Here is a 19,669-nt window from a genome sequence, read left to right as displayed (position 1 = left end):
GCAGAGCGGGGGGGAAGTGATATTGCAGTGACACACACCCATTTTCCATGTCCCACACGCTACAGTTTTGTCATCGCTGGTCTACTACTTATTAATATATTGTTAATCCCAGGAAATCCTGTTGGCACCTGTGCTCGCGGGACTTCAAATGTCACTTTATCTCTAAGAGCTCACAATAGCTCACTTGTCACTGTTTACCATACGCCAGTGTTCTTTACCAAAAGGAAGCTGAATTGGTTTACTTTGCAGTACTTACGCATTGTGTACCTACCTTGTGCTACAGTGTCAAGTCTTTTTTTGAAAGCAAAGAGGGAACAGGTGGTTGAAACGCCAAGAAAATCAACACATGCTCCTGGCCTAAAAAAGAGAAAAAAGCGAGGTAAGGAAGCAAAACAGAGAATAGATCATACATAGAATGGAGAATGGCTGATATGTGAGAAAGAAAATGCTTTAGTCCAGTGGCAGAACATCTGAATTGAATGCAGGAGGTTCTCCCAGCTTTGGTTCCCATCATTTCCAGTTAGGATTCTATACTACTCTGTTCCGCCTTGGTCAGGCCACACCTGGAATACTGGGTCCAGTTCTGGGTACCACAATTTAAGAAGGATGTTGACAAGCTGGACCATGTGCAGAGAAGGGCAACCAAGATGATCAAGGGTCTGGAAACCAAGCCTTATGAGGAATGGTTGAAGGAGCTGGGCATGTTTAGCCTGGAAAAGAGGAGACTGAGAGGAGATATGATAGCCATCTTCAAATATCTTAAGGGCTGTCACATGGAAGATGGAGCAAGCTTGTTTTCTTCTGCTTTGGAGGGTAGTACATTTCTGAGCACAATTCAAAGTGTTGGTGTTGACCTTTAAAGCCCTAAACAGCCTCAGCCCAATATACCTGAAGGAGCGTCTCCACCCCCATCATTCTGCCCAGACGCTGAGGTCCAGCACCAAGGGTCTTCTGGTGGTTCCCTCACTGCGAGAAGCCAATAGTAGATAGGTGTTGGTCTGCCATAGTCAAAATAAAAAAAATTCCTTCCAGTAGCACCTTAAAGACCAACTAAGTTAGTTCTTGGTATAAGCTTTCGTGTGCATGCACACTTCTGGGTGTATCTGAAGAAGTGTGCATGCACACGAAAGCTCATACCAAGAACTAACTTAGTTGGTCTTTAAGGTGCTACTGGAAGGAATTTTTTTTATTGCGAGAAGCCAAGTTACAGTGAATCAGGCAGAGGGCCTTCTTAGTTGTGGCAACCACCCTGTGAGACACCCACCAGATGTCAAAGAGATAAACAACTACCTGACATTTAGAAGACATCTGAAGGCAGCCCTGTTCAGGGAAGTTTTTTATGTGTGACATTTTAATGTATTTTTAATCTTTGTTGGAAGCCGCCCAGAGTGGCTGGGGAAACCCAGCCAGATGGGTGGGGTACAAATAATAAATTATGATTATGATTATTAGACTTGAAACAATGGTTTCAAGTTGCAAGAAAGGAGATTCTGACTAAACATCAGGGACAACTTTCTGGCAGTAAGAGCTGCTAGTGGAACAAACTCCCACAAGAGGTGGTGGACTCTCCTTCATGGGCGGTTTTTTAAGCAGAGGTTGGATGGCCATGTCTCGTGGATGCTGCATTGCAGGCGGTTGGTCTAAATGACCCCATGATCCTATGCTTGCAAAAGAGGTCCCTTTCTGAAACCCCAGAAAGCCACTTTCAATCAATGCTGACCATATTGAGCCAATGGACTGACAGATTTGTCTATTTCTGAAGTTGATTTGGGCATTTGCTACTGATGCGAAGGCCCTTGTTCAGAGCTAAGCTGGGCTTCCTTCTGGGCAACTGCAATAATGCTTCCTCATTCTAATATAAGCACAACTCGGTTTGTTTAACATTTGCAAGGGCAGCCACACAAGCTGTGGGGCTGGGAGGTGTTTGTTTGGCCTGTGACTCAGAGAGACAGAGAGGCTGGGTTTGGCAATGGATTTAACCTTCTATTTCACTGGATTTGTGGCTTAGTCATAAAGTTGTCCAGCCCCTCCCTTCTCCCTCGCTTTACGCTCCCACTCTCAGATAACTGTGCTCCGTTTGGCAACAACTGCCAAGGAAGAAAGACACCTGCAGGGCGTTTGCCCTTATAGGAGACTCCAGACTGAGGGGACGCAACAGCAAGGACACAGAAAAGCAGGTAGAATTTTGGGTGGTTGGGCAAAATAATGTTTGGCACATGCCTCTATGCCATTTCAAACTTACTGATTTCCCCTGGGTGCTCTCTGCTTTAATCTAAGGGCATTGATCCCCACATGCATGTGATATTTGACAGCATTTTGCTTTTGAGGCAATGTCAGTTCTCCATTTCGATGTCTGATCCGCAACTGGCTGTTTCTCACATGCAAGGTATGGTCTGAGGCTGCGGGCGCTGAGCAAGGCAAAGGGTTTGCCAACCTTTCAACCGGCCTGTGTTGCTGTGCCACAATTTGCAGCGGGGGGATAACATTTATCTATGTGCTGAGGATATGTCCCCCTGCTGACTCCTGCCTAACAAGCTGCTATTAAGAGCAGGGCTGCACAGGGGTCGGTTTGAACTCGATTCACAGAGGGCTCAAGAGAGTTGCCACATGATCTGGAAAAAGAACCCTGCATGCTTCTATGCCTTTAACAGCAACTTGGCACACATCGTCGCCGGCTGATGTCTACAGATCAAGCTAACAGCTTAGGAGCCTTTAGGCTACAGCAGCAGTGGACAACCTGTGACCCATGAGCCTAATTTCATGGGGCTTTTCCATACAGGTAGCCATGAGGAGGAAAATTAAGATCATCACCACCTTTTCTATCTCTCTCTTCCCCCTCTACCTTGTATTTGAGATCCTTAAAAGGAAGAAAAGGGAGAACCCAGAGCAGAATGATGTTTTTATCTTAAGAGAGACTTTGAAAGAATGTGTGGAATGGCTTTCGCCCCACCTCCAACACCGGCATGTGCCCCCAAGGGCATTTAGCCCTTGATGGCTGGGGGGGGGGGGGCGACAAGGTTGCCCATTCCTGGACTCCTGCATTTTTTTTATGGGTCCAAACTCTGTTGCTGAGGCTTTATAACTTGTTTTTGTCTGAATAAAAGTCCTGTAAAAGTCAGAAGAAGGGACGCAGGTGGCTCTGTGGTCTAAACCACTGAGCCTCTTGAGCTTGCCATCCAGAAGGTCAGCGGTTTGAAATGCCGCCACGGGGTGAGCTCCCGTTGCTTGGTCCCAGCTCCTGCCAACCTAGCAGTTCAAAAGCACGTCAAAGCGCAAGTAGGTACCACTCCAGCGGGAAGGTAGATGGCATTTCCATGAGCTGCTCTGGTTTCGGTGTTCCATTGAGACAGAAGTGGCTTAGTTATTAGGGCCACATGACCTGGAAAAACTGTCTATGGACAAACGCTGGCTCCCTCGGCCTGTAAAGCGAGATGAACGCCGCAAACCCAGAGTCATCTGCCACTGGACCTAACGGTCAGGGGTCCTTTACCTTTACCTTTTTACCTTTAAAAGTCAAAGGCAAGGAACGCTCCCCTCAGAAGCAGAACAGCTGTGGTACTTTGAGCAAAAGCCAGGAGAGATTTATTTATACTTGTGTAGCTGTAAATGATAGATGTCCTTTGCTCCATTTCGCCCCTAAACTACTGTGAATAATCTTCATGTTTTGAAGATTGCTTAGTCTCTCAGATGTAAGGATTGCTGCTGTTGAACAGTATTAGTGCCTTCCTTTCCCACAGCCCTTTGGTGTCCCTGAGGCAGGCAGGGCCAGCCGGCTGGCTTATGAGGCTTAGTGAGGCAATTGCCTCAGGTGGCAGGCTGGGGACAGCAGGGAGGAGGAGAGTGCCACTTGCCACATCCTGCGCTTGGTGTGCAGTGTGGTGTAGTGGTTAAGAGCAATAGACTCGTAATCTAGTGAACTGGGTTCGATTCCCCGCTCCTCCACATGCAGCCTTGGGCTAGTCACACTTCTCTGAAGTCTCTCAGCCCCCCACTCACCTCACAGAGTGTTTGTTGTGGGGGAGGAAGGGAAAGGAGAATGTTAGTCGCTTTGAGACTCCTTCAGGTAGTGATAAAGCGGGATATCAAATCCAAACTCCTCTTCTTCTTCTTTTTCTTCTTCTTGGCACCTGCACCCGCCTCCTCCTCTGCTTCCGCCACCCCCAGCACTGACCCCCATGCCCGCCAGCTCCTCTCCAGCCTCCTTTCTTCTCCTCTGACACCGTCAGCACACCAGGACTTCCCCAGGTTACCTCCAGTCGCCACAGGTCACAGTGGATAAGGAGGTGGAAAGGCGGGGGACACCTTTTTTGTTTTGCCTCAAGTGGCAAAATGTCATGGGCTGGGCTGGCCCTGCCCTGGGGCTTCTGCTTAATTTCTTAGCTACAAAGCAACCTTATTATCAATGAGGAGGAGGCTGTAGCTTTTCTGGGCTATAGTTGAGTTGCTCCTCTAGTGAAAATTCCTGTTCTCTCCTCCCCACCCCACTTGCTCAGTTCCGCTAACCCTCTGTGAATGCATTTGCACATAACAGGTTGTGTGTGTTTTTTATGGAATCTGTAAGCCACTCCTTTTTTTTTCCTGTACTGTAAAGCATCGCATTATTAGAAAACATTCCCTTTGCTGAAGCAGGCATATCCCTCATGTGCTACGAAATACATCCATATCACTATAGAAGGACAATAACCGCAGCAGGCCAAGAGGGTTCTCTTTTTATTGGATTCTTTCATAATGAACAATGGGCGTTAAATCCATTCCACTGTGAAAAGGTCCTTCTGCCATGGGAGAAGCCCCAGGACTCAGCGGAACAGAGCCATGCTGTATACATAACCCCACTGGTCTTTGCAACACAGCTAAGATTGTTGCCAGGCCTCCTTGAGGTGGACAGAGGCTCTTAAGCCTTTGACAAAGCGATGAGAAATCAACAGACAATGCGTTTGCCAGGTAGCATGGTGGTCCAGTGCTACAAGAAGATATACAAAGCTTAAAGGTAAAGGTAAAGGGACCGCTGACCATTAGGTCCAGTTGTGACCGACTCTGGGGTTGTGGTGCTCGTCTCACTTTATTGGCCGAGGGAGCCGGCGTACAACTTCCAGGTCATGTGGCTAGCATGACTAAGCCGCTTCTGGCAAACCAGAGCAGCGCACGGAAACGCCGTTTACCTTCCCACAGGAATGGTACCTATTTATCTACTTGCACTTTGACGTGCTTTCGAACTGCTAGGTTGGCAGGAGCAGGGACTGAGCAACAGGAGCTCACCCCGTTGCGGGGATTCAAACCGCCGACCTTCTGATTGGCAAGTCCTAGGCTCTGTGGTTTAACCCACAGCGCCACCTGCGTCCCTCCATATCTTACTTACCATATCCTACTTACCAAAGCTTACGCCATATCAAATCTTCCATACAGCTGCAATAGGAAGGAAGCCTCTAAAGCAGCCTTTCTCAACCTGTGGGACCCCAGATGTTGTTGAACTACAACTCTCATCATCCCTAGTGAGCAAGGCCAGAGCTCAAGGATGATGGGAGTTGTAGTCAAACAACATCTGGGGACCCACAGGTTGAAAACCGCTGCTCTAAAGGAACATGATCTCTCATCCTGAGTCAGACCACTGATCCATCTAGCCAAATATTGTCTTCCCCAGCCCTGTGTCTTCCAGATGTTTCCCACTACAATTCCCATAATCCCCCACATCATTGGTTATGCTGACTGGGGCAGATGGAAGTTGTAATCCGACAACCTCTAGTAAGCACCAGGTTGAAGTGGGCTTGTCTATTCTGACTGCCCCCCCCCCCAAGGACATAATAAGAGACCTGCTAGATTGGGGCCAACAGTCTAACATCCTGTGGCCAACCAGATTCTTATGGGAAGCTCCCAACTTAGGTGCTTTAGGTGCAAAAGCTCTCTGCTGCTGTTCTTCACCAGGGACATGGTTTCAGAAGATCCTGGGGGGTAATGTGCAGACATTGCGATGACTAGGAGGCATAGCCTTACCTTCTGCGAATTTGTCTGATCCTTCTTTAAAGCTGTTTGAATTTTTGCCCGTCACCACCTTATATAGCAGAAAATTCCACAGTGTGACTTTGCATTGCGCAAAGAGGTATTCCTCTTGTTGCTCTGAATCTTCTACCATGAGTTGTGGTGTAGTGGTTAAGAGCGGTAGTCTCGTAATCTGGGGAACCGGGTTCGCGTCTCCGCTCCTCCACATGCAGCTGCTGGGTGACCTTGGGCCAGTCACACTTCTCTGAAGTCTCTCAGCCCCACTCACCTCACAGAGTGTTTGTTGTGGGGGAGGAAGGGAAAGGAGAATATTAGCTGCTTTGAGACTCCTTAAAGGGAGTGAAAGGCAGGATATCAAATCCAAACTCTTCTTCTTCATTCCACTTCACTGGGTTCCTGGTACGGGTCTTTCCCATCAACATGGTACCTAAGCATTTTGCTGCAGGTGAACTTGGATTTAAACCACAGTAACTGGTTCCCCCTTCCTTTATTACTCATTTGAGGTTTAGCTTTGCTAAGTTGCCATGGCCATTCCTTGGCTCCACTGTTCTGCAAGCACCTCACCTAATTAATGGTTGTTCAACCAGCTTCAAAGAGATTCCCAGATATCTGTTCCTTGTTTGAAGAGCCCCGTTAGCTTAATTGACTGTCCTTGGGCTTTGGGTGAGGGGAACCACAACTGATGTGAAAGCCAAAGGCATCCCATTAAAATCCTGATGGAGGTTGGATTTCTGTAGGAAATTTGCTTACATCTTGCATCCTGAAAAAATTAAATCTCCAATTTAAACTGAGCGCTTCAGATAAGTAGCTGTTAGTGGATGATACTTGCACCATCCAATCCCTCATACTATTTTAATAATAATAATAATAATAATAATAATAATAATAATAATAATAATAATAATAACAATAATAATAATAATAATAATAATAATAATAATAATATCATCAATGGAGCTTAAAATAAAGGAAAACTTTGTCTTCTTGTTTGGGGGGACTGCTGTCTATATGGACCATTTATGTGCTGTGTCTGTGATGGAGAAAAGACTGTGAGCTTAATAGACCAGCAGATGAGGAACATAAATCTTCCCTCATTGTGAGTTGCTCCAGCTCCTTGGCCATTTTGATTGCTGTTTATGGAAACGTTTCTAGCCCTTTGTTAGGTGAGGCAACCAGGACTGTACACAATACAGTGGTACCTCCAGTTGTGGACAGGATCCGTTCCGGAGCTCCAGTCGGATCCCGAGGTTTCCGCAACCAGTGGGATTGCTTCTGCGCATGTGCGTGGGGCGAAACCCGGAAAAATACTTCCGGGTTTGCCGCATACGTATCCCGAAGGATATGTAACCAGAGGCGGACATAAGTAGAAGTACCACTGTACTCCAGAACCGGCTGTGCCATACATACCAATCATGATATTGGTATCTTTACTTGCAGTAATGTTCCCTAAAATGGAATTTGTCCTTTTCACAACAGCTAGCATCTAAATACCCTTAGATTCTGACAGTGTGACGCAGGTTTAGGTGCCTGTCACTTATTCTTGCCTCTTATCTCTGTTTGTATCTGTTCCAAATAACTAGGCGGCTGCGATATGATACCTAAGAAAAATGATTTGTGCGCTGGGAAATACCAGCTTTGAATCATGTCTCATCCATGAATCTCCTAGATGGTTTTAGGCAAGGCGGGAGGGACACAACTCCAAGGATATCATCCAATGCAGGGATGGGGAACCTGTGGTCCTTCAGAGGCTATTGGACTACAGCTCCCATCAGCCCCAGCCATCATTGCTGATGTACAAGGAAAATGGCAGTTGTAGTTTCACCACATGTGAAGGGCCACATGTTCTCCACTCCTACTCTAAGCATATGTTATGTAGTGGGGTCTCCTAACACCTCTGACCACCCTTAACAAACAACAGTTCCCAGGTTCTTTGGAGGAAGCCATGACTGCCTAAAGTTGCATGAAGTTCATAAATAAAGATCATCAATAAAGTTATTTGACTGAACACTGTTAAATTAAAGCACCATTATTCGCTGGTTCCCAACATTCCAGCATCCTTGTTTGGACAAGGTAAGTGCCCCGGACTTGCGGTCAGTAAGGCTGCATTTAATTTTGACCCCACTTCCTTGAGTGCCTGTTTATCAAAGATAACCATGAACTTGTCGTAATTCAGCCGGACATCCTGGGAAACCACTCACTGCACTGTACTCTCGGGAGATTGTTATCAGCTTCCTGAGTGGCAGGGCCCCCCGGAAAGGACAAAGGAAAAGGTGGGGGGGGAAGGGTTTGCAACAGAGCGAAGAGCTGATAATGCTGTCAGGGGCCACCTGCCTTCCAGAAGCAACATAGAAAGAAAAAACAATTAGTGTTCCTTCCTTGCTTACAGCCTCATGCAGACTGGTGGTGTTCTGTCTTCTGGAATCCCCTGCCCCACCCATCTAGTGCAGTCATCCCTAACTGGGGGGGTCTGTGGACCCCGGGGAATTCTGCGTAACCCACCCAGGAAATCTGGGGCACCTTTCAGATAACAAAACCTACCCCAGAGATATCAAAATGTTCAAAAGGTGAGGGATCCATGGCTTGGCATTTGAAAAACAGGGGCCCCGCAGTACTTAGCTAATTGGGAACCACTGGTCTAGTGGACTGGTCTATGCTTAAACCTGGAGCATTCTGGAATCCTGGTTTGGATCAAGGAATGGATCATTGAATATTGCACTCTGGTTGTTGCTTGGATTATTGGTAAGTCTACTGAGTGTTGTTAGAAGCTCTGGGTCTCAGTTGTGTGGTATGTTAAAATAGTTACAGTCCATTGGTATTGATTTGTGGGGGATAAATCTATTGGCACGTATAAAAACATAAAATGTCAAGCAGAGGCTGTGTTCTACCTCCACTGTCATGGTCAGTATTCCTTTGGATACCAAGTTGCTGGAAATCACGAGTGAAGGGAGAAGCTGTTGTGTTCAGGCCTGATTTAGGACTTCTCATAGACATCTGGTTGGCCACTGTAAGTACAGGGTGCTGGAACAGATGTCCCAGTGGCCTGATCCAGCCAGCCTTTTCTTACATTCTTATTAGTAAGTAGCAGCAGCACCTGTTCTTGGTGGAAGCTTGAGAACACCTCTAACTCTCTCTTACAGCAGGAAGGAACCAAATATATGCTGGTCCAGCTCAGTGGAAGAGTGTGTGCTTTAGCTGTGTTAGATCCCAGATTCTGTCTCTGGCAGATCTAGTTAAATGGTCTTGGGTAGGAGGGAATCGTAGAATCAAAGAGGAATCCTAGAATTGCAGAGTTGGGAGGGATCACCAGGGTCTAAGCCCTGCCACGCAGGAATCTTCTGCCCAACCCACAACCATGAGATTCAGAGTCCTCATACTCTACCGACTGAGCTGTCTGGCAGCTAGAGGGCTAGGAGAGACTAAGGTTAACCACACACAAAATCTAGGCTGGAAAAAAAGTGCCAGCAATTCCTTAGAGGGGGTTTCAAAGGCAGTGGGTTGAATTCAATGCTAATCTGGCTCAGAGCAGATTCATTGAAGTTATGGGGCATGACTAACTTAAGTTCATTGTTTCAGTGGGTAGAGAACTCTGAGTAAACTGCAGAGTAGTCCATGCAGCAGGTAATTAAATTGTGGGTCAGGCTCTCATAGAAGGCAGTGGTTGCCACCAACTTGGATGGCTTTGAAACAGGAGTAGTCAAACTCATGGACACTATGGTTGTCAATGGTTACTAGCCAAGATGGAAGCTATGTTCTGCCTTCCATGGTTGGAGGCACTAATGTTTCTGAAGCTCAGTTGCTGGGAACCACAGGAAAGGAGAGTGCGCTTGTGCCCAGGTCCTGCATGAGGTTTCCCACAGGCATCTGGGTGGCTACTGTGACAACAAAACATTGGACAAGACAGGCCACTGGCCTCATCTAGCAGGCTCTACTTTTGCTTTTATGCTAACTTAGTTGGAGACAACCCAATGCTCCTCTGACATCTTCATTGGGTGTTGCAACCATTGACTCTTGAAGCTTATGCTCAAACTAACATGGCATGGTAATTTGCCACTTAGCACGATTTGGTGAGGATAGAAGGTCTCAGTATTGGGAACAGAGAACTGGTGGCCCTCCAGATGTTGCTGGGCCCCAACTCCCATCAGCCCCAGCCAGCATGGCCAATGCCCAGGGGTGATGAGAGCAGCAGTCGCAACCCAACAATGTCTGGAGCGCCACAGGCTTCCCATCCCATAATGGCAACGAAGGGTTGCGGGAAAATAAAGGACTGCTAGGCAGAAATTAAGTGGTGTCTTCCAAATTAATTCCATGGGATACATAGGTCTTATATCTAAGATCCCAAAATCCTCTGATTCTAGAGCAGGAGTGGGGAAACTCTTACAGGCTGAGGGCCGTATCTGCATCTGGGCAGCCTATTAAGGGCCACATGCCAGGGGCAGACAGAGCCAGAGGCACGAGTGTGTGAAACGGGGGTTATAAATTTTGCCTAGTTTCTGCACACACAACACAAACACATCCTTCTCTAATTTATTTTTATTTAAAAGCATTTATTAACTGCGTTAACAATTAACAAGTCCCTATGTGGCGCTGTGGGTTAAACCACAGAGCCTAGGACTTGCCGATCAGAAGGTTGGTGGTTCATATCCCCGTGACGGGGTGAGCTCCCATTGTTCGGTCCCTGCTCCTGCCAACCTAGCAGTTCAAAAGCACGTCAAAGTGCAAGTAGATAAATAGGTACGGCTCTGGCGGGAAGGTAAAAGGCATTTCTGTGTGCTGCTCTGGTTTGCCAGAAGCGGCTTAGTCATGCTGGCCACATGACCCAGAAGCTGGCCACATGACCCAGTCATGCTGGCCACATGACCCAGAACCGGCTCCCTCAGCCAGTAAAGTGAGATGAGCACCGCAACCCCAGAGTCGGCCACAACTGGACCTAATGGTCAGGGGTCCCTTTACCTTTACCTTATGCTCCCTATTATTGAACGGAGTTCTAATAACAGAGCTCAGGGATGCATTCCAGCCAGGCCAAAGGACTCAAGGTGGATCTGAAGCAGTGCTGGTATGAGGCGTGTATGAAAAAGGGGTGTGGCCGAGAAGGGTGTGTGTCCTGGGGAATGTTCTGAGAGTCAGAGTAAGTCTTAAAGGGGACCACATTTGACCCCTTGCCCCGAGGTTCCCCACCCATGTAATCAAGAATCAGGTTTTTTTCTTTGAAAAGGAAGACAGAGAAGTACAAGCAAAACCTGTTTCTCCAGAACATAATAGCAGAACAAACAAAAGGGTGGATGCATCAAGGAACGATGTCTCTATCAAATTACCTTCTTTAAGCGCTAAAAAAAGAGGAAAAGATTGGCTCCAGCTCATCTTTATGCAGTGTTTCCTTTGCTTAATGGGAAGTAGATAGTAGAGAATCCATCCTGTTTCAGCCTGTCATTCCAACAATGGGGGAACCTGAGCACAGGATAATTTTCCTATTCATTCCTATTAATAGGTGGCTGTTTTTGAAGCCAGCAGCCGACATTGCATTTTTAATCTCCATCCTGAGCACAACAGCTATAATAGTTTTCAAGCAAACATATATTTTCCTATTCAGCAAAAAGGCAGCGAGCCAAACATTCATCCCCAGGAAATGTACATAGTTGCATTGGCTTGCACATTAGAGATATGGCCCATTAATTTTATTTCTGGATGTACATAATTGGAATAAGATGAATTGATATTTGCATTTAGGTATGTGCTTATCCATTGTGTGCGCATATATATTAAGATATATCTTAGGGCCTAATTCTGTTATTCCAAATCAGGCATGCTCAAGACTCTGGGAAAGGGGCACACTAATGTGACAAAAACTCATTTATACGCCATGAGATAAATTAAGTAAAAAACTGAAAGCATCATTAAATAACAGAGTAAAGCACAATGCAATGCTCTGTGTGTGTTTCCTTTTTGAGTTTAAGGTAGCTCTGCTGTGCTTCTACACTGCAGTTGAAATCCTATCATGTGCACATTTACCTGGAAGTAAGCCCCACTGAACAGTCTATGTGCATTTTTACTTCTGAATGAAAATGCATGGGCTTGTATTGTAATGTGTTCAGTATGTATGTCAATTTCAGTTTCTCATTTTCCTAACGTTAAGTTCAGCTTTCAAGATTTCAACATTTTTTTAAAAAAAAGTCCTCGTGAAAATTCATCCACATTTTTGTGTGAATTTTTCCTACTATACACATTTGTGTGTGCAGTTTTGCTTAATATAATGCATTTCTGCAAAATAATTTCCCCTAGTACAATGTGAGGTTTTTGATGTTATCTTCGCTAATATAAGGTTTTCAGCGGGCATCTAGTGAGAGCATTTGCCTAATGTTAGTAGGCAGAGAGATTCATAGCGCACTAAAAGACAGAATCCTTGCAAATGCAGAATAAACATTATGTGGCACTTGTAAAAGTGCAAGTTCCACAGTTGAAAGTGGTCAAACTGGTCCCAAGCCATGAAGAGCTTTATATGTAAGAATGTAGGTAAAGGGACCCCTGACCATTAGGTCCAGTCATGGCCGACTCTGAGGTTGTGCGCTCATCTCGCTCTATAGACCGAGGGAGCCGGCGTACAGCTTCCGGGTCATGTGGCCAGCATGACTAGGCCGCTCCTGGCAAACCAGAGCAGCGCACGGAAACACTGTTTACCTTCCCGCCAGAGTGGTACCTATTTATCTACTTGCTCTTTGACTACTTTCGAACTGCTAGGTTGGCAGGAGCAGGGACCAACGGGAGCTCACGGGGATTCAAACCGCCAACCTTCTGATCGGCAAGTCCTAGGCTCTGTGGTTTAACTCGCAGTGCCACCCGCATCCCTATGTAAGAATGTAAGTTCCAACAAATTCCTCCATTGCCTCATGGACATTTTCATTTCCCAGAAGGTGGAAGAAGCAACAAGGGGATCATCAACTTGGGCTTGGTCCTCACCAACAGGGAGGAACTCATTGACAAAACAGAAGCACTGGGAAACTTGGGAAGAAGTGATCATGTCCTCCTGGGTTTCATGGTACAGAAGCAAGGGAAAGCTGAATGTAGTTAGACCTGCACTATGGACTTTATGAAGGCTGATTTCAAAACATTTAAGGAACTGCTGGGGGAGATCCCACAGTCAGAAATACTCAATAAGAAGGGAGTCCAAGATGGATGGAAGTTTCTTAAAGGTGAAATATTGAAGGCACAAAAGCAGACAATTTATTCAAGACAGAAAAGTGGAAGGCATCTAAAGAAACCAATATGGCTGCATAAGGAGCTTACAGTTGAGCTATAATTTAAGAAGGACATGTGTAAGAAATGGAAGAAAGGGGAAATCACAAAGAAGGAATATACACCAGTAGCCAACAGTTGCAGGGTGAATGTCAGGCAAGCCAGAGCTCAGAGTGGGCTCAGGCTTGCAAGAAAGGTTAAAATTAATTTTAAGAAAGGTTTATTTGGCTACTTTCGAAGCAAGAGCAAGAACAAGCAAGTGGAAGGTCCTCTGTGTGGAAAAGATGGAGAAATGTTATCGGGTGACAGAGAAGAGGCAGAACTGCTCAACACCTACTTTGCTTCTGTCTTCACCGAAAAGGAAGACAATGCCCAACCTGGTGATGACAGAATAAATGGTGTAAAGAGGGAGCTGTAGCCCAAGACAGAAAAATAATGAATTCAGATCTCCAGGGCCTGGTGACCAGCCTGCACCCAAGGGTACTAAAGGAGCTTGTGGATGTAAATCTCAGAGCCTCTGTCTATAATCTTTGAGAAATCTTGGCGGACAGGTGAGGTTCCTGAAGACTAAAGGTAAAGGGACCCCTGACCATTAGGTCCAGTTGTGACCAACTCTGTTTACTGGCTGAGGGAGCCGGCGTACAGCTTCTGGGTCATGTGGCCAGCATGACTAAGCCGCTTCTGGCGAACAAGAGCAGTGCACGGAAACGCCGTTTACCTTCCCGCCGGAGTGGTACCTATTTAACTACTTGCACTTTGATGTGCTTTCAAACTGCTAGGTTGGCAGGAGCTGGGACTGAGCAACGGGAGCTCACCCTGTCGCGGGGATTCGAACCACCAACCTTCTGATCGGCATACTCCTATTGATGGGCCTCATCAATACTCCTATTGATGGGCCTCATCAATAGGAGTATAGCTTCTAGATCAAGGGAATTAATAGTGCCACTGTATTCTGCTCTGGTCAGACCACACCTGGAGTACTGTGTCCAGTTCTGGGCACGACAATTCAAGAAGGACACTGACAAACTGGAACGTGTCCAGAGGAGGGCAACCAAAATGGTCAAAGGCCTGGAAACGATGCCTTATGAGGAACGGCTAAGGGAGCTGGGCATGTTTAGCCTGGAGAAGAGGAGGTTAAGGGGTGATATGATAGCCATGTTCAAATATATAAAAGGATGTCACATAAGAGGAGGGAGAAAGGTTGTTTTCTGCTGCTCCAGAGAAGCGGACACGGAGCAATGGATCCAAACTACAAGAAAGAAGATTCCACCTAAACATTAGGAAGAACTTCCTGACAGTAAGAGCTGTTCGACAGTGGAATTTGCTGCCAAGGAGTGTGGTGGAGTCTCCTACTTTGGAGGTCTTTAAGCAGAGGCTTGACAACCATATGTCAGGAGTGCTCTGATGGTGTTTCCTGCTTGGCAGGGGGTTGGACTCGATGGCCCTTGTGGTCTCTTCCAACTCTATGATTCTATGATTCTAAGTCCTAGGCTCTGTGGTTTAACCCACAGCGCCACCCGCGTCCCTTTCCTGAAGACTGGAGACAGGTAAATGTCCCCATCTTCAAAAAGGGCAGTGGGAGATCCAGGTAGCTACCAACCGGTGAGCTTGACATAAATACCAGGAAAGGTCCTAGAACAGATAATTAAACAGTCTGTCTGTAACCACTTAGAAAAGGAGTGCAGTTGCCAGGCGGAGATATATGAGGCAAGGTGTAAACTTGTGGAATTCCTTCCCTCAGGAAACTTGGCTGACTCTCTCATTTTTTGCCTTCAGGGGAACACTGAAGACATTACTCTGTCCCCAGGCTTTTGGCTTGTTTTAATTACTGCTTTCCCACTGCTTTTGTGCAATGCATAATTTTAAACATCTGCCTTTAACCACTAACTATTTATCATCATATCTTACTGCACAAATTGTTTTAAATTGTTCTGACCTGCCTCGGAGCCACCTGGCTGTCAAAAGGCAGGACAGACATTTCAAAAATGAAAGGATAAAATACAACAAAAAACAATAAAGGAATGTCTGAGTTGCACCATTCAGACTGCAGTTTCACATGCTTAGTGTTTCCTATGCCTCCGCCTAACCCTAAACTCCTCCTCAAGGAAAATTAACGCTGGCTTTAAAAATTTGTGATTTTTCTCCCTGATGCACTCATTTTACGTGTGTGTGTGTGTGTGTGTGTGTGTGTGTGTGTGTGGAAAGAGAGAGAGAGAGAGAATCAGTGCTAAGTGTATGCGACAACAGCAGCAAGAATACTCATCGCGAAGTATTGGAAGACACAAGATTTACCCACCAGGGAAGAATGGCAGATGAAGTTGATGGACTACATGGAACTGGCGGAAATGACTGGCAGAATCCGAGACCAGGGAGAAGAGTCGGTGGAAGAAGACTGGAAAAAGTTTAAAGACTATTTACAGAAATATTGTAAAATTAAGGAATGCTAGAAGAACGTTGGAACGAAGTGATATGGCTTTAGTAGAAAGGTTATAAGGAATTAAGTACAAATAGATTAATAGAGTATTAAAGGAAAAATAAGGTTGAAATGTGTTAAGATAATCATAGGATAGGAAACAGGGGAAGATGGAAAGGAATTGCTGAAATAATTAATAGAAGTGGAATACAAAAAGGGAGGTGTGAGGAGGTCTTGGAAATATGTGAAAGAAAGATAAGATATTGAAATATTTTTTTTCTTTTTTTCTATTTTTTTCTCTTCTTTTCTTTGTTGATGTGTTTTTAAATTGTTTTTGTTTTGTCTTGTTAGTTTAATGTTTTAGTGTAAGGTAGTGTTTTTGTATTGTAATGTATTGTTTTTTCTTTGTTTTTTTTTTGTAGTGTTTAAATTGTTGTAAAAGCAATAAATATTATTTTAAAAAAGAGAGAATCAGTGCTAAGTTTCTAGAAAAGAAATGCCAGAACTCAACATGAACACATTCCTTCTTTTCTTCAAATGGCAATGGCACCCACCTGAGAGGTGCCAGAACTGAGTTCCGGCGAGTTCCAGTGGTAGTGGTGGGGGGGAGCCCTGTATATAATGGAGAACCATTCAGGCCTGTACACTGCCAAATTACACTTATGCATCACTAAACAAGAAGACGCAAGTTTGCAGAGAATTAGAATGTGCTGATTTCTATGTAGAGGTGCACTTTAAGAAATAATTACTATAATTTAAATAGAAGTGAAAGGACAAAAAATATGATTGAAGGGATGGGGTGGCTCTCCTATGAAGAAAGGTTGGGGCGTTTAGGACTAGTGGGGGGGCAGTGAGAGGCTACATGATAGAAGTTTATAAAGTTATCCATGGCATAGAGAAAGCGGATAGAGATAAGTTTTTCTCCCTCTCTCCTTGGATGGAAAGAGGTTGGATAGCCAGAATGGCAGATCAGGTTGATGGACTATGCCAAAATGGCAAAATTAACTGGCAAGCTCAGGAACCAAGAAGACAAGAATTTTTTTTTTTTTTTTTAAGGGAAATGTTTATAATGTATATACAAAATTACTGTAAACAGACTGAAACATTAGCAGGATTTTAAATGCGCTTGTAATGTACTAGAAATTACAGATAACTTAGAAAGATGAAAATTTCTCATCAATCTCTGCCTTTTGTCTTCTGGGTTTCTGGGGGTTTTCCTGTTGTTATTCTGTCTCTCACAGCTACAATAAACCTACCATTAAAATTATGGACTGGTCATTTCTTCGTCAGAGGGCAAACGGGGCAAATTTAGCAGGGGATCAAATACTTTCCCCCCTCACTCTATCTATCTATCTATCTATCATCTATCATCTATCATCTATCTATCTATCTATCTATCTATCATCTATCTATCTATCTATCTATCTATCTATCTATCTATCTATCTATCTATCTAAAAGAAGTTGGATAGCCATCTGCCATGGATGATTTAGTCGAGATTCCCTCTACAATTCTGATTCATAACACTAGAACCCATTGACATCCAATGAAATTGCGTGTTGGAAGATTCAAGGCGCCACGCATAGTTCAGTGATGGAAACCACTCCCCTAGTGATGGCTGCCAACTTGGATGGCTTTAAAAAGAGGGCTAGAGATGAGAATGAGCTCATCAGTGGCTATGGTTTGCCTCCACTGTTGGATTTTGATCGGGGCAGTGGGTAGGGAGTGTGCACCACTCCTCTGATCAAACGTGCAGCCCCTCAAAGCTAAATTTTAATTTCCACAGCGGTGCAGAGACCAGTCGCAGGTCTCCAGCATCATGTTTGATTTGGCCCCAAGCCGTGGACTTTGGATCTTTGCACATTCCCAAGCAGGAAGCAAGGAAACAGAAAGACTCTTCTACCCATTGTGCGAATGCCAAACCCAAGCGTTCCATGACAACGTTTAATGTCACCTTTCAGTGCTTTGTTTGTTCAAGGGATTTGCATGTGGTATGAACTGCCTGGGAGGAAAAAGAAAAATATACCTGCATAGGGAATTCTTTTTTTCAAAGCTGAATTCTATCTTAGATAAAACTAGAAACTGTATTCAGGTTCTGACTTCCACAATGTATTAAAATATTTTGTTATTTTTTTAAAAATGCTAATAATCAGATAATAAATGTGTATCAGTATCCTGCCTGCGATGTACATTTAAAACAGTATCATGACACCTCAAACACGCATGGATTCCCCCAAACAATCCTGGGTGCTCTGCAGATGTTTTGGAGTGTATTTCTGCCATCTCTGACCATGATGCTTTGGGCTAATGGGATGATGTGGTCCAAAACATCAGCGCAGCACCAGATTGGGAAAGGCTGGTTTTTGCCTGTCAGTCTCTGCAACACTGAGCTCCTATGGAATGGATGCAATGAAGACCACCCAGCTGTGCGAAAGAAGCATTGTACAGTGGTGCCTCGGGTTAAGTACTTAATTCATTCTGGAGGTCCGTTCTTAACCTGAAACTGTTCTTAACCTGAAGCACCACTTTAGCTAATGGGGCCTCCTGCTGCCGCCACGCCGCCGGAGCACAATTTCTGTTCTCATCCTGCAGCAAAGTTCTTAACCCAAGGTATTATTTCTGGGTTAGCGGAGTCTGTAACCTGAAGCATCTGTAACCTGAAGCGTATGTAACCTGAGGTACCACTGTACTACTGTTTGTACCTTTGCAGAAGAATATGGGGCAGCTACAGAGATACCATTATGGGACACGGGTGGTGCTGTGGTCTAAACCACAGTGCCTAGGGCTTGCCGATCAGAAGGTCGGCAGTTTGAATCCCCGTGACGGGGTGAGCTCCCGTTGCTCAGTCCCTGCTCCTGCCAACCTAGCAGCTCGAAAGCATGTCAAAGTGGAAGTAGATAAATAGGTACCGCTCTGGCGGGAAGGTAATCAGTGTTTCCGTGCGCTGCTCTGGTTTCGTCAGAAGCAGCTTAGTCATGCTGGCCACATGACCCGGAAGCGGTACACCAGCTCCCTCGGTCAATAGAGCGAGATGAGCGCACAACCCCAGAATCGTCCGCAACTGGACCTAACGGTCAGGGGTCCCTTTACCTTTACCTTTACAGAGATACCATTAGGACCAAAATAAGAGGTGCAGTTACCCCCCCCCCCAAAAAAAAAACCTATCACCTCCCCACCCACAAGATTCACGCATAAGATCACTCTCCCTCCCCATGGTTTCCAGAAACCGGTACAGTGGTCCCTCGAATTACAAACGCCTCAGGTTACAAACGCTTCAGGTTACAAACTTCGCTAACCTGGAAGAATTACCTCGAATAGAGAACTTTGCCTCAGGATGAGAACGGAAATTGTGTGCTGGCAGCACAGTGGCAGGAAGAGGCCCCATTAGCGAAAGCACGCCTCTAGTTAAGAACAGTTTCAGGTTAGGAACGGACCTCCGGATCGAATTAAGTTTGTAACTAGAGGTACCACTGTATTCCCAATCATTGCTGCCTCCAACTGGAGGGCCTTCTCCACCCGCCCTGTGGAACGCCCTCCCATCAGATGTCAAGGAAATAAGCAACTATCTGACTTTTAGAAGCCATCTGAAAGCAGCCCTGTTTAGGGAAGTTTTAAATGTTTGATGCTTCATCGTGTTCTGTTGGGAGCTGCCCAGAGTAGCTGGGGAAACCCAGCCAGATGGGCGGGGTATGAATAAATTATTATTATTATTATTATTATTATTATTATTATTATTATTATTATTATTATTAGGCAGAGCACAGGTGTCATGGCTAGTAGCCATTGATAGCTTTATCCTTGCCTAATCCTCTTTTGAAGCCATCCCTGCAGCTATCCCTGCAGGAGGGAGTTCCATAGATTAACTACGCTCTGTGTAAAGAGTGTCTGTGTCCTGAATCTTGCACCATTCACATTAGATGTCTACAAGTTCCGGTGCTGTGAAAGAAGGAGAACAACTTTTACAGGCAGTGACCATTTCAGGCATGTCTGATGGGTGCGCAACTGCACACATGCATGTTGCGCTGAACCCGGAAG

At 45.4% G+C, this 19,669-nt stretch overlaps 1 protein-coding gene across 1 annotated transcript in view; it reads left to right on the top strand.

Moving 5' to 3' along the window:
* The first annotated feature begins 2,031 nt into the window (after window positions 1–2,031).
* FAM3D (FAM3 metabolism regulating signaling molecule D) overlaps window positions 2,032–19,669 on the top strand; it is a 42,636-nt gene continuing 24,998 nt past the window's right edge. Inside the window, exon 1 of the mRNA XM_081184373.1 lies at window positions 2,032–2,177. The gene's annotated coding sequence lies outside the window, so the exon portion shown is untranslated. The remainder of the gene's footprint in view (window positions 2,178–19,669) is intronic.

Source organism: Podarcis bocagei, assembly GCF_964188305.1.
Source record: "Podarcis bocagei genome assembly, chromosome: 2".
In the NCBI taxonomy this organism is placed as follows: domain Eukaryota; kingdom Metazoa; phylum Chordata; class Lepidosauria; order Squamata; family Lacertidae; genus Podarcis; species Podarcis bocagei.
This window is presented reverse-complemented; position numbering and strand designations above follow the sequence as displayed.